This window comes from Pelmatolapia mariae, unplaced genomic scaffold (assembly GCF_036321145.2).
Source record: "Pelmatolapia mariae isolate MD_Pm_ZW unplaced genomic scaffold, Pm_UMD_F_2 NODE_ptg000505l+_length_48195_cov_1, whole genome shotgun sequence".
NCBI classification, from domain to species: Eukaryota; Metazoa; Chordata; class Actinopteri; order Cichliformes; family Cichlidae; genus Pelmatolapia; species Pelmatolapia mariae.
Genome location: NW_027052190.1, coordinates 19,033 through 31,752, shown reverse-complemented (window position 1 = coordinate 31,752; position 12,720 = coordinate 19,033). Strand labels below are relative to the sequence as shown.

The window sequence follows — 12,720 nt, the reverse complement described above, 5'->3', positions numbered from 1 at the left end:
GAGACAGTTTGGCCCTCGCTGTTCCCAGGGCCCCCTTGTCACCTGCTTTGAAGGCAGAGTCTCGAATCCTTAGCAGGTCATGCACTTCTGCAGTCATCTTCGCTTTCTGGTTGGTCCGTATTATGATATCCCTGGAGTAAGTGACATTATCAATGCACCTCCTGATGTATCTGGTCACAGATGGTGTGTACTTTTTGTGTACTGTTTCTTAAGCTTAACATAGTTTCCTTGTGGTTCTCTTCCCTTATTACAGCACTTCTGGTGAAATCACACTTCTTAGGCTGACTAAGGCTGCACAGAATACGTGACATAGCAGGAGATCAGGGACTGTCATAGTCCTGCGTCTTCAGACCCAGCTTTAAGTTACAGACCAAGATTCATATTCAAGTTCAATTTCAAATTTTATTTGCCACATGCAGTTGCAGGTTGCCCTGCAGTGGAATGAACCTGCCTCCCGACCATACACACACAACACAGACATCACATGGGGATACAAGTCAGAGAACAGTTGCATTACAGAAAACCACTGAAATGTACACTACGATGGGAAAGTACAAGAGGAAAAAAAAGAGACCTCTACTCATGCTGGGCTATAAGAGGACAGCATGAGAACAGGAAACAAAAAAAACTCCTCTGCACAGAAAAGCACATAAATGTCCACAGTACAACAATATGGGGCACGTGACCAGCAACAGGGTTGGGTAGGGGTGAGGAGTAATCCTGGGCAACACAGCAGCCATCCTGCCACTGCGCCGACTCTCCAGCACGGGCCCAGACCCGCCTCGCGTTCCCCAAGCGGAGTCAAGCATCGAAGGCGTTGGAAGGGGAGGGGGGAGAGTGAGTGCTTATCAGTGTATGTGTATGTGTGTGTATATGTCCATAGTTCAGCTGAGACAGTGTCCTTCGTCCTGCCAGGCTAAGTAAACAGTCTACCAGCCAACCCAGGTGGCCTTGCATGGAATGGGAAGGAACAGACTCAACACAGTCGTTATCAGGGTGTTGTTGTTCAGCTCCAGCCTTGAGCCCACAGCTGGCGCCGAAGGGGTAGCCGCATTATGATGGTGATTTTTCTTTTACAAACAACTCATGAGAATTTCGAGCTGTTTTTAACACTCCAACACTGGTCTCTCAATCTCCCGTTGTCACTCTTTTGCTCACAGAGCAGATTCTGAGACCTCACGACCCCAGCCAACTGATCTGTGATGTATTCCAGCTTCTGCCCATAGGTGTTGTTCTGAGCGGATTCTTCCCTGATGTGACCCAATATCCGCTCAGAGATGTTATTCTGAGTATTCACTGCAGCCGCAAGCACCTCCAAGCTCTTAACCGTGCTGCCATCCGTGAGCCCTTTCTGAGAAGCCGCACCTCGTCCCATCGATTCAATCTCAGCGGGCAGCCTTGTGGGGGTTTGAACAGCCGGTTACACTTTCTCAATTCTCCTATAAACCAGGGGCAGGCCAGCTCTGATCAACAAGAACCCTGTTATCATGGTTCCGAATAGGTAGATATCTTCAGCGTCCTCGATCGACAGTCCCGCCAGGCACACGATCCTCCATTTCTGCCACGCATCCATCGTGTATCCGGCAGGGAAAGTACCTCCAGGACACTCAGGCTCACCCGAGCCCAGACTTCTCGTTGAGAAAAGGGTGTCAATAGCATTCAGAGACCAGTTGATCAAATCCATAATTCTCTTTTTGTTTTAGACACAGACTGTGAGAGAGTGTTCCAGGGAAGTGAAAAAAAACAAAAAACACGAGACAAGACAAGGACATAAGGAGCTAAGCAGGGAAGATAAGGGAGAGGAGAGGAGAAAAGTGTGACCGCCTTCGCTGAGAGCCAAACACCTGAAGTTCTTCATTATCCACTCAATTCTTCAGTATCCTGAGTAACTGGGCCTAATTTTTGCTTCATGCATTTATGATACCATATTATGTTTTTTTGTGTTTACATCCTCAGGGTATAGTTTAGTTCTTGGTTATAGTTTATGTTCTGCTTCAGTTTAATCTTTCCTCTGCGTTATGGATTCAGCCAGACACCTCCAGAAAGACCCTTTATATTGGTTAAACCCATACGTGATTATATTCTGATTAGTATTAAGCATGATTAACTATCAGAAACCTATTTAATATTATTTGTTCTATTTAAACTCACACACAATGACAGGCCACAGACTTCCACAGTCTTATCTTCACCACATTTCTGCAGCCAGTCTCACACACAGAGACTAATATGCTGAGGTTGGAGGTGAATGATGCCAAAGCAGACAAAATCCACACATTAAAAAAATTTTCATTGATCAAACTAGGTTTTCTCATATTAGTTAGAGTCATACTTCAATTAGAATTAAGCATGATTAATTATTTGGAGAATAGCATACAGATAAACATATAGATGTTAAATCCTCGTACTCCACTTTTGAGAGTGTCTTTCACATACCTTGTTAAGTCTTTGTCTCTGAGGTAGGTTGTTTTTCTTATCTGTCAGTGGTCAGCTTTACTTTCCCCATCATTTCCCCAGTTAGTCCCAGCTGTTCTTCCACCTGTTTCCTCTTCCTACATTACCTTTTATGCATTCATTGTTTGAGTCTCGCCTTGTTTCTTGACGCATTCGCCCGTCTTTGGTTGTGTTTCTGCTGTCTGATCTGTTTAAATTTGTCCTGAGTCACAGAGGATAAAACCAAGGGTTTTTTTTTAAGTTTATTACCATGCTCTGCATTTAAGGTCTTGCTCTGTCTGCCACACAGTCATCATATGACAGAAACAGAGTGAACAGATTGTTCTCTTTCTTTACAAAATGGTTAAAAAAACAAAACAAAATAAACCAACTAATTTTGAATTATAATGAAACACAGATTTAAATAATGAGAAACCTTGTTAAAATGAAAATTTACAATAAAATTAGAATATTTACAGTATAAATGTTTTTTTATAAATGACAGTAGAAAGAAGTATGTACAATTATTTCAAGTTATCTGATGGATACAAGAGGTCTGGTGTTTGCCCAAATGGGAAGTCTCTGGCAGTGTCACTTTATCTGACATGGATGGAGTGCTGCAAGAGTTTGTCTTTTGGCAAGTGCAGCATCACACAGGGTGGTCTGCAGGTGGTTCTTATGGAGTCTTGTTTCCCTTCCATTAAATACATTTTCGGTGCTGACTCAATCGACAATTGAAAAACAGCTAAAGAGCTGAGCTAAGATTTTAGAGCTGTGGCTGAATTTGGATTGACATTATTGTAGTCAGAGCTCTCCTCTGGGTCACCACGTTGCCCTGTTGAAGTGATCAAATGAAAGCATTTCATGTGTAATTATTATTAATGATAACTATCAAGGTATTTTCTCATGGTTATCACACATTTTCTGCACTTACTTGTCTTGTTAATAACTTTGAGCTGAATCACAGATGTGACATTGGTGTAATCACCTTCTGCTGGACCTGAAATTATAATCTGATTGACTTTAATGTTAAACACAGTTATTGTATAATCATCCAGCTTCCACAAGCTCTATATTAATGAAAGTGTAAACTTTACCATTTTCAGTGTTTTCACATCTTCTGACTGTCTCATAGACACAACGATCACCTGCAGGTCAGAGAAAATCAGTCACCTCATGTCTGTGACACTGACTTAAACAGAAATATTCTTACAAATAACATTTATATTAAAAGCTGCAGCAGATGTAATAAGTGCAGTCTTGTTTCAAATAGCACAGAATATTTGAAACTGCATGAAAAACTAACCATGAAGAAGAGAGGAGTACACTTGCTGCTGATCTTTATCCTGACTAAGTGTCTGCTCATTAGCAGCACCTTTATTAAAAATGTAAAATTAGATGTTTGTTTTATGTTGTTGTCGATTATACACTCTTGTGAACATTTTGCATTTTATGACTCAATGTTGCATCTGTGTATTTAATCATTTAAGATATAAAATATGAAATATTAGAAGAAAAAAATCCTCACCTCTGAACTTTTTACAGCAATACAACAAAAGCAGGATGAAAATAAAAGTAATTCCAGAAATTGCTCCAATGATCATCAGAACAGGAAATGAAGAAAATGCAGGTTTCGAGACATCTACTGTGGATAAGAAACCTAAGTTTAAAAATTAACTTAATTTATAAGTTTAAAAAAAGTATAATAACATGTTATAAACTCGCCCTTTTGATCAATCCTGACTGACTGGCTGTCCTCTGTGTAGTAAACTGGGTTTCCTCTTCCTCCTCTGCACCTGTAGAGTCCTTCCTGTGAGACACTGATTTGTCCATTTGAGTGGAAAACTGCATCTTGTGTGGTCAGGGCTTCAGAGGAGTTCTCATCTCTGTACCAGTAGTATTTCCATCCAGATGATGATGATGATGATGGGCTCACAGAGCAGGTCAGGGTCACACTGCCCCCTACTGGTATGTCTGTCCTATCAGAAGTTATTTGGGCCTTTGGTTGATCTGCTGTTGAGTTAAAACAAAGACACAAAGAACATATGAATATATACCCCACACACAGGCTGGATCACACCGGTATTTAAACTGCTCTCCAGTTTCCAACAACACATGGGAAGGAATAAGAGCAAACTGAAATGGTATGAGTGCTCTTACAGATGCCTTCAATGCATTTTATTCTTTTAGTGTTTATTTGTTTTTTGTTTTTTTGTTTCATTATGATTCTTCTCAAAAATTTATAAAAGAGTACCACAACAGAAGACACAGAACTTTTTCCGAATTGAAGTTTATAATTCCCACATCATGTAGCTGCACAGAGAAATTTGAAATAGAAACACTTTATTTATGAGATTTTTAATTTCAGCCTTTCATAAAACATTTTCATTTGTTTAGATTATTTGTTGATGGTAAGTTTGCTTTGGGGCGACCGTGGCTCAGGGGGTTGGGAAGGGCACCTGTAACCGGAAGGTCACCGGTTCGATCCCCGGCCTCTCTGTCCTGGTCGTTGTGTCCTTGGGCAAGACACTTTACCCTACCGCCTACTGGCGATGGCGCGATATGGCAGCCTAGCTTCTGTCAGTCTGCCCCAGGGCAGCTGTGGCTACAACCGTAGCTTGCTTCCACCAGTGAATGAATAATGGCATTGTAAAGTGCTTTGGGTGCCTTGAAAAGCGCTATATAATTATTATTATTTGATTAGCATATAGTCTTCTTCCTACATGATCAGAAGAAACACATGAACATATGTCTCTTTATCTATAAACTTCCTATTGCAAAATTACACACTAATATCAAGTCACACATCACTGTTCGTTCCATTAATACAACAGAATGCAATGACTTATCTACCACTGCTAATGCAAAGTTCTTAAATAAAGTCTTTGAAAGCATCAATTTTCTGAGAAAGAAAGAAAGAAAGAAAGAAAGAAAGAAAGAAAGAAAGAAAGAAAGAAAGAAAGAAAGAAAGAAAGAAGAAAAATCTTCACACAGTTCACCTGGGTTGGCAAAACAAACCAAAAAGTCAGTCACTAAAAATGTTTACTGATGCCACCAAGTCACTCTCTCTCTAGGACTGAACAAGGAAAACATTGCATTACTTCTTGTAACTCTATTAATCACAAAGCCAACCAGTAATTAAAAAAAACCCAAACATAAATCTTACTATCTATTTAAAAAAGGATAATACAATATGGCTATTGTACTACATCTTCAGCCCACACATTCTGCCCACTTTGTATTTCTGCAGAAATCACCTCAGTGTTTGTTTGTAATGATTTTTCCACATAGTCAGTTTTTTTTTCTGTTTTTGTACTTTTTTTTTTTTTTTGTATCTCATTATTGTCCTCAGGTGATGGAGCAGCAGGTCAGCATTGGCGTCTCTATACCAGCTGAAAGTTCATGACACAAAGTGGTGACAAACTGTCTACAATGAGGCTACTATCAGCTGCAGCTCTTTGTCTGACTAACAATGGAACATGCTTTGTAGACCATTGAATTCATCCTGTGCTGACCATTATGACATTTGTCAAATGGAGATCAAACAAACGAACATGACTTACTTGATACTGACAATGTGAAGGCTTCACTCCACTCTGTTGAAGAATATGAGTCATCTCTGCATCGACTCTTAGACATGTAGTCTCCACTGCTGGACTCAGAAACTCTGAATGTCACATCATTATTGTGTGTCCACTGTGTGGGTGTGCTGGGTCTCTCCATTCATACTCCCACTCAGTGGTTTCACCTCCTTCCTGCACCTCACATGTCAGAGTGATCGTCTCACCTCTGAATATCTGAGGCCAGTTGGGTTGTTGTTTTACAACAACTTTATTGGAAACTGTTTACACATATTAACATTTGAGATACAAATAGAAACATGAAATCAACACAGAAAACTTCACATTGTATGTTTGATAATCATGAGTGAATGTATATTTCAAACTAAATGACTGAACTCACAGGTTATCTCGATGGTGACATCATCACTTTTATCAGTGTAGTAAACTGGGTTTCCTCTTCTTCCTCTGCAGCTGTAGATTCCTCCTTGAGATACTCTGATATCTCTGTTTTGTTGATCTCTGATTTGACCTTCAGAGGTTCTTTGGGTTCGTCTGAACCACTCATATTTCCATCCATCAGAGCTCTGCACAGAGCAGGTCAGTGTCACACTGCCCCCTACTGGTATGATTGTTGTTCCTGCTGTCAGTGTGGCCCTGGGTTTATCTGCTGTTATCACAAGGATAAAAAGAAAACATACAGCCATTGAACAAAATTTGAAAATATGCTTTCATTTCATTTAAATTCCAACTTCCAAGAAGAGATGTCTTTGCTGAGCACACATCGTTCTCAGGGACTCCTCTCATCGTGCCAATAAAGTCTTCCAGCTCCTCCCCTTCAGCTGACACTACAGGACCCTACAGACTAAAACCAGCAGGTTTATGAACAGCTTCTTCCCCACAGTTGTCACCTTACTGAACTCAGTCCTTCACTGAACCTTTCCATCCACACCCACTTATCCTCCTAATGACCATGATCATGATTGTCATTCATTCTCAACATTCACCATATGCTTACATTGGTTACTTCTATAGTTTAGGGCACTGAACCAGTATAGTCTCTGGTATAGTGCGTACACTGTTCACTATTATAGTCTGTTCAAAGCGCTGCGCTTCCACTGTGAATATATTGATAGCACTCTGTAGAACTGTTTACCATATGTAGCACATCTGTATATATTTAGCAAAGCTGTATATTTCTTCATAGTACATCTGTACAGCAATATAGAACATCTATATACTATACAGAACATCTATATATCTGTACATATGTATACACAGTACATCTTTACATTTGTCTGTAGGTCATCTGTATATTTGCTCTCTCTGTACATAATCTGTTCATAACTATCCCAACATTTATTTATACTACCCTTATCTGTATGTAATTGCTCCTATTTTTTAGTACTTACTACTCTCTCACTCTGATCAGATCCAAACTGTATTTCGTTAACCTGTATATTAATAGATGTGTATTGACAATAACGTTGAATGCTAATCGGAATTTATTTTTTTTAAATAAAGTTTAAGATAATTTAAATTTTTTCTAACATGGTGAGAGAGCTACAATTTTGAGGTTAGTCAGGTAATTCAGGTTGTAGATCTCTAAATAAGCACAGTACAAATGTTTGTCCATTCTCTAACCTGAAGAAGTCACACTGAATGTAAACTAATGCAGTTCACTGTTGACGGAAACACACTAATGGGTTCAGAGGGATCTGCCTGGTTTCACATTTAGACAACAGAAACATCATCACCTTAAATTATATGGAGCATTTGATTTATCTTTTTTTTTCATTATTTAAATTAAATTTCATCCACAGTTATTCTTGTTATACATTAAAACATGCACATGTTGTAATGACAAGAAACATATTGTCTGAGTATTTTGGTTGTAGTGTGTACTGTGAACAAAGTTAGATAAAATGCAATGCTCATGGTTAAAGTTTAAAGTTTCAATATATCAGAAATAAATATTTTCAATGAAACATTTATTAAACGGATTTTCTTTATAATTCAGATGAGTATTTTAATTGGAATCATCACATTATTAATCACTGAGGACTTACCTAATACAGTTATAGAGACATTATTACTGTTCTTTGTATAATATGACCACTTCCAGTTACCAGAGCACTGATATGTACCACTGTAACCTGTAGACCTCATTTCTAATGTGCAGTCTTTGTGTGCACTGTAGGAGACATAGTCTCGACCATCCTTATTGAATTTGTAATACCAGTCAGTGTCTTTTCCTTCATTCATGTCACACTTGAAGGTAACAGACTCTCCAATGAAATAACTGGACCAGGTGGGTTCAATAGTTAGCACTGCATCTAGAATCCAACACAAACAGACAATCAACAACCTGAAACACTTACGTAGTGCACAAGGCAAAATGGTGATTGATAATACTTTATTTATATTCACACAAAATGAAAATACTGTGATAAAAAAAAAAAAAAAAAATGAAGACAAATAGGATCTGCATTAGAGTCATACAGGTTGAGAATAATCTTTATTAAATAAAAAGGAAGAAATAGAAAAAGGAAAAACTGTTCAGTCACCTTGAGCATGTCCAGTGCAGACGAGTGTACAGAGCACTACAATAAAGACAGAAACTTCAGACATTATCAAACTAAAGACACTCAAATGTAACATAAATAAAAAAAACTGTTGGTAATGACGTGTCTCATTTCTTGAGGCACATGATCAATAGAGAGTTAATGACCTTCCTAATGGACAATACTGGGGTTTAAAGTCCAGTCACTTTCTTACCAAGCTTTTTAAAATACTTGGAGATTATTAATATCTACTCTGATCTGAGTCAGTGCACTAAAATAGAATCCAGTCTACAAACAACCATGTTGGTAACAAACGCTTGGCTCAAGATGGCGGCGCGAGCAGTCGCAGCGGCCCGGCGCTCTCCTCAACTAAGCGGTTTTCTTTTTATTTTGTGTATTTTTGTTTCACTTTTACTCCGATATACAGGAGCACATATACAGTACAGTAAAACTGAACTGCTTGCGGTTCTAAACCACAAAAACCTGCACACCTTTGATGACAATGACTGGGACTCAATTCCCCTGAGATCCAGAGGGTCCGACTCTAATTTCACCATACCACCGCTGAAGTGGCGTAGGCGACGGAGGCACTGAAAACAGAAGAGAGGGAAGAGAGCGGGGCTGAAGGCTAGGCTACGTGCTAACCCACACGGACCGGCTATTCCGAGTCTCTTCCTCACCAACTCACGGTCACTAAATAACAAGATGGACGAGCTACGACTGCGGATCACCTCACGCTGTCTGGATTACTGTGTTATGATCATCACAGAGACTTGGCTGGACTCTTTTACCCCAGACACTGCAATTGAGCTAGTGGGCCACGCTACGTTCAGAGCGGACAGGAACAAAGAGTCCGGTAAGAAACGCGGGGGAGGTCTGCTAGTGTAACTGGTGCACCAACAACACAGTTAAAGTTGTCCACTGCTGCCCAGACATAGAATACATGATGGTTCAGTGTAGACCCTTCTACTTGCCGAGAGAGCTCACAGCGATCACAATAATAGCAGTTTATGTGCCGCCGCAAGCTAATGCTAAGTCAGCCATGGAGCTACTCCAGCGCTCCATTAATAAACAGCTAACAACGCACCCGGACTGCGCTGTGATCGTGGCAGGAGATTTTAACCACGCAAACCTGAAATCTGTCCTGCCTGGATTCTTTAAAAACTTGAGCTTTCCAACGAGGGAAAACAACACACTAGACCAGGTCTACACCAACATCCCAGATGCTTACAAGGCCACCCCCCTGCCTCATCTCGGACTCTCTGATCATCTCTCTCTGTCCCTGATCCCTGCTTATAAACCTCTAATTCAAAGACAAAAACCATCTGAAAAATCACGTGACAGCGCCTTCAAATCAGGAGACCAACAAGTCTACAAAGAGGCACGCCAATCTCTGGTTAAAGGCATAAAAGAAGCCAAGCGCAATTACAAACAGTGCATCGAGGAACACTTTAACACAAAGAACTCCAGAAACATGTGGCAGGGGATCAAGACACTCACTGGCTACAAAGACAGTTGCACACAAACCATCTCCCCAGACATCACCTTACCTGATACCCTAAACCATTTCTTCGCCCGCTTTGACCAAGAAAACAGGGACACCATCACCCATCCTGCCATTACAGAGAGGGACGATGCCCCCATCCAGCTGGAGCAACATCAGGTCAGAGCCACACTGCGCAGAGTCAACGCGAGGAAAGCAGCTGGTCCTGACGGTGTAGCTGGTAGAGTGCTTAAAGCATGTGCAGACCAACTAGCAGAGGTTTTCACCACCATCTTCAACCTCTCACTGCTACAGTCTGTAGTACCATCCTGCCTTAAGTCAGCCACCATCGTTCCAGTGCCCAAGAAGAACACAGTGAGCTGCTTGAATGACTATCGTCCAGTTGCTTTAACACCCATAACTGCCAAATGTTTTGAACAGCTCATCATGTCCCACATTAAAGCTGCCATCCCTGCAAACCTCGATCCATACCAGTTTGCATACAGGGCAAACAGGTCGACAGAGGATGCCATAATAACAGCTCTTCACATAGCCCTCACACACCTGGACTGTAGTAACACCTATGTGAGAATGCTATTTGTGGACTTCAGCTCTGCCTTCAATACAGTTCAACCCCACAAACTGGTTAATAAACTAAGCAACGTAGGACTCAGCAGCTGACTGTGCAGCTGGATACTGGACTTCCTGAACAACAGACCCCAGAATGTAAGAATGGGAGAGCACACCTCCTCCACCCTCATTCTGAATGTGGGTGTCCCACAGGGGTGTGTCCTCAGTCCCCTCTTATACTCACTTTTCACCCATGACTGTTCACCAATCCACACCAGTAACACCATTATAAAATTTGCTGATGACACCACTGTCATAGGACTGATAACAACAACGATGATTCAGCCTACAGAGAGGAGGTTCAGCATCTGAAGAAATGGTGTGACGACAACAACCTGCATCTGAACACAGCCAAGACCAAGGAGATGGTAATTGACTTCAGAAGAACAAAGCGATCTGAGCACTCTACCCTCTACGTTGATGGGGAGGAGGTAGAAAGGGTAGAAAGCTTTAAGGTCCTCGGAGTCCACATCTCGGCCGACCTTACCTGGCCCACAAACATCTCCCACCAGGTAGGGAAAGCACAACAAAGGCTGTACTTCCTCAGGAAACTACGTCAGGCCCAATTACCCCAAAGACTGCTAGTAAACTTCTACCGCTCCACCATTGAGAGCCTTCTGACTTACTGCTGCACACTCTGGTTCAACTGCTGCACTGCGGAGGACAAGAGGAAACTGCAGCGGGTGGTGAGGGCAGCAGAGCGGGCAATCGGCACTTCACTAACCCCCCTCAGAGACATCTATACTGGCAGACTTCAGCAGAAAGCCAGCATCATCATCAAAGACCCCTCACACCCTGGACACTCACTCCCCCCCCTCCCTCTGGTAAATGCTACAGCTCCATCAGGTCAAAGACTAACAGACTCAACAGAAGTTTTTACCCACAGGCTGTCAAACATGCCCTACCTCCTCCCTGATCCCCCCACACACACACACACACACACACACACACTCAGTGTGCAATATCACTGATCACACTGCACCTCTCAATGCACTTGCTAGTTAGATGGCATGTATGTGTATGTATAAAGATGTAAGCGTGTATGTGGAAATATGTGTGTGTATGCATGTATGGATGCAAATATGTATATATACATATATGTATAAATGTGCGTGTATGCTTGCAGGTGTATGTATAACTTGCACATATCTTTCTTGTGTAAATGTAAATTTGTCTGTTATTGTGTAAATACTTACGCTATTGTGTACTCCACACACATGGAGAGATGCCAAACTGCCTTTCACTGTTCTTGTAACAGTGACGATAAAAAGCTATTCTAGCTATTCTATTCTATTCTAAACATGAGAGTCCTCTGATCACATGACCTGAAATGGTACAGGTCATCCTCTTTGGGCAACAGATGAAAGACTGGGATCCAAAAGGGAAATGATGTCCCCAGTATTTCCTTTATGTATTAGAAAAAACATCTCAAAAATTGATGTCAACAAGAATTTGTCTAGAAGGTGGTATTTGTTGATACGTTTTGACATATTTATGTGTCTTCTATAGCAAACAACATTCATCTGAAGTTAAACCTGCCTCCTTTTATGCCTGGAAGAAGCTCTAATCTTCCTTTAGGAAGCACGTTTCATTTAGTCAGGAGTAGGATTAGTCTAGTACTCTTTTATACCTTGACTAAGGAAGAATATTTCTGCAATAGAATGCTGTTTAACTCTAGCACTGGCGTTAAAAACTGCCCTTGTTGGTAACAAACATGAGAGTCCTCTGATCACATGACCTGAAATGGTATAAATGACTGATGCTCTGTTCTTCTTACTAAAACATGTTTATGGATCAGTATGAATCAAACAATAGAAGTCAGTGATGTACTCACAGAATAGGCCCAGCTCACAGAGCAAAGTGGCTCCCATCCTCACATCCAGCAGTGACACGTCTGAAAACTTCGACAACTTTCTGTAAAGAGAGAGAGTGAAGCAGCAGCACAGCAGATACCAAAGAGCTGTGAAGGAAACTATATTTTTTTTCAACTTCTCTCTGCTTCCTTCCTTTTACACAGAAATAACACCTTAACCATCACTCTACAGCATGC

General features: G+C 41.0%; 1 long non-coding RNA gene and 1 pseudogene across 1 annotated transcript; both read right to left on the bottom strand.

Annotated features, from left to right (window-relative positions):
* Positions 1–3,192: 3,192 nt before the first annotated feature.
* Positions 3,193–3,808, bottom strand: LOC134623270 (uncharacterized). Its single transcript, XR_010093286.1, has 4 exons — positions 3,740–3,808; positions 3,531–3,581; positions 3,368–3,433; positions 3,193–3,268 (listed from the first exon to the last, which is right to left on the bottom strand). It is a non-coding gene; the product is annotated as an uncharacterized LOC134623270 (long non-coding RNA).
* A 149-nt stretch (positions 3,809–3,957) lies between these two features.
* Positions 3,958–6,800, bottom strand: LOC134623269 (uncharacterized; annotated as a pseudogene).
* Between the last annotated feature and the right edge of the window lie 5,920 nt (positions 6,801–12,720).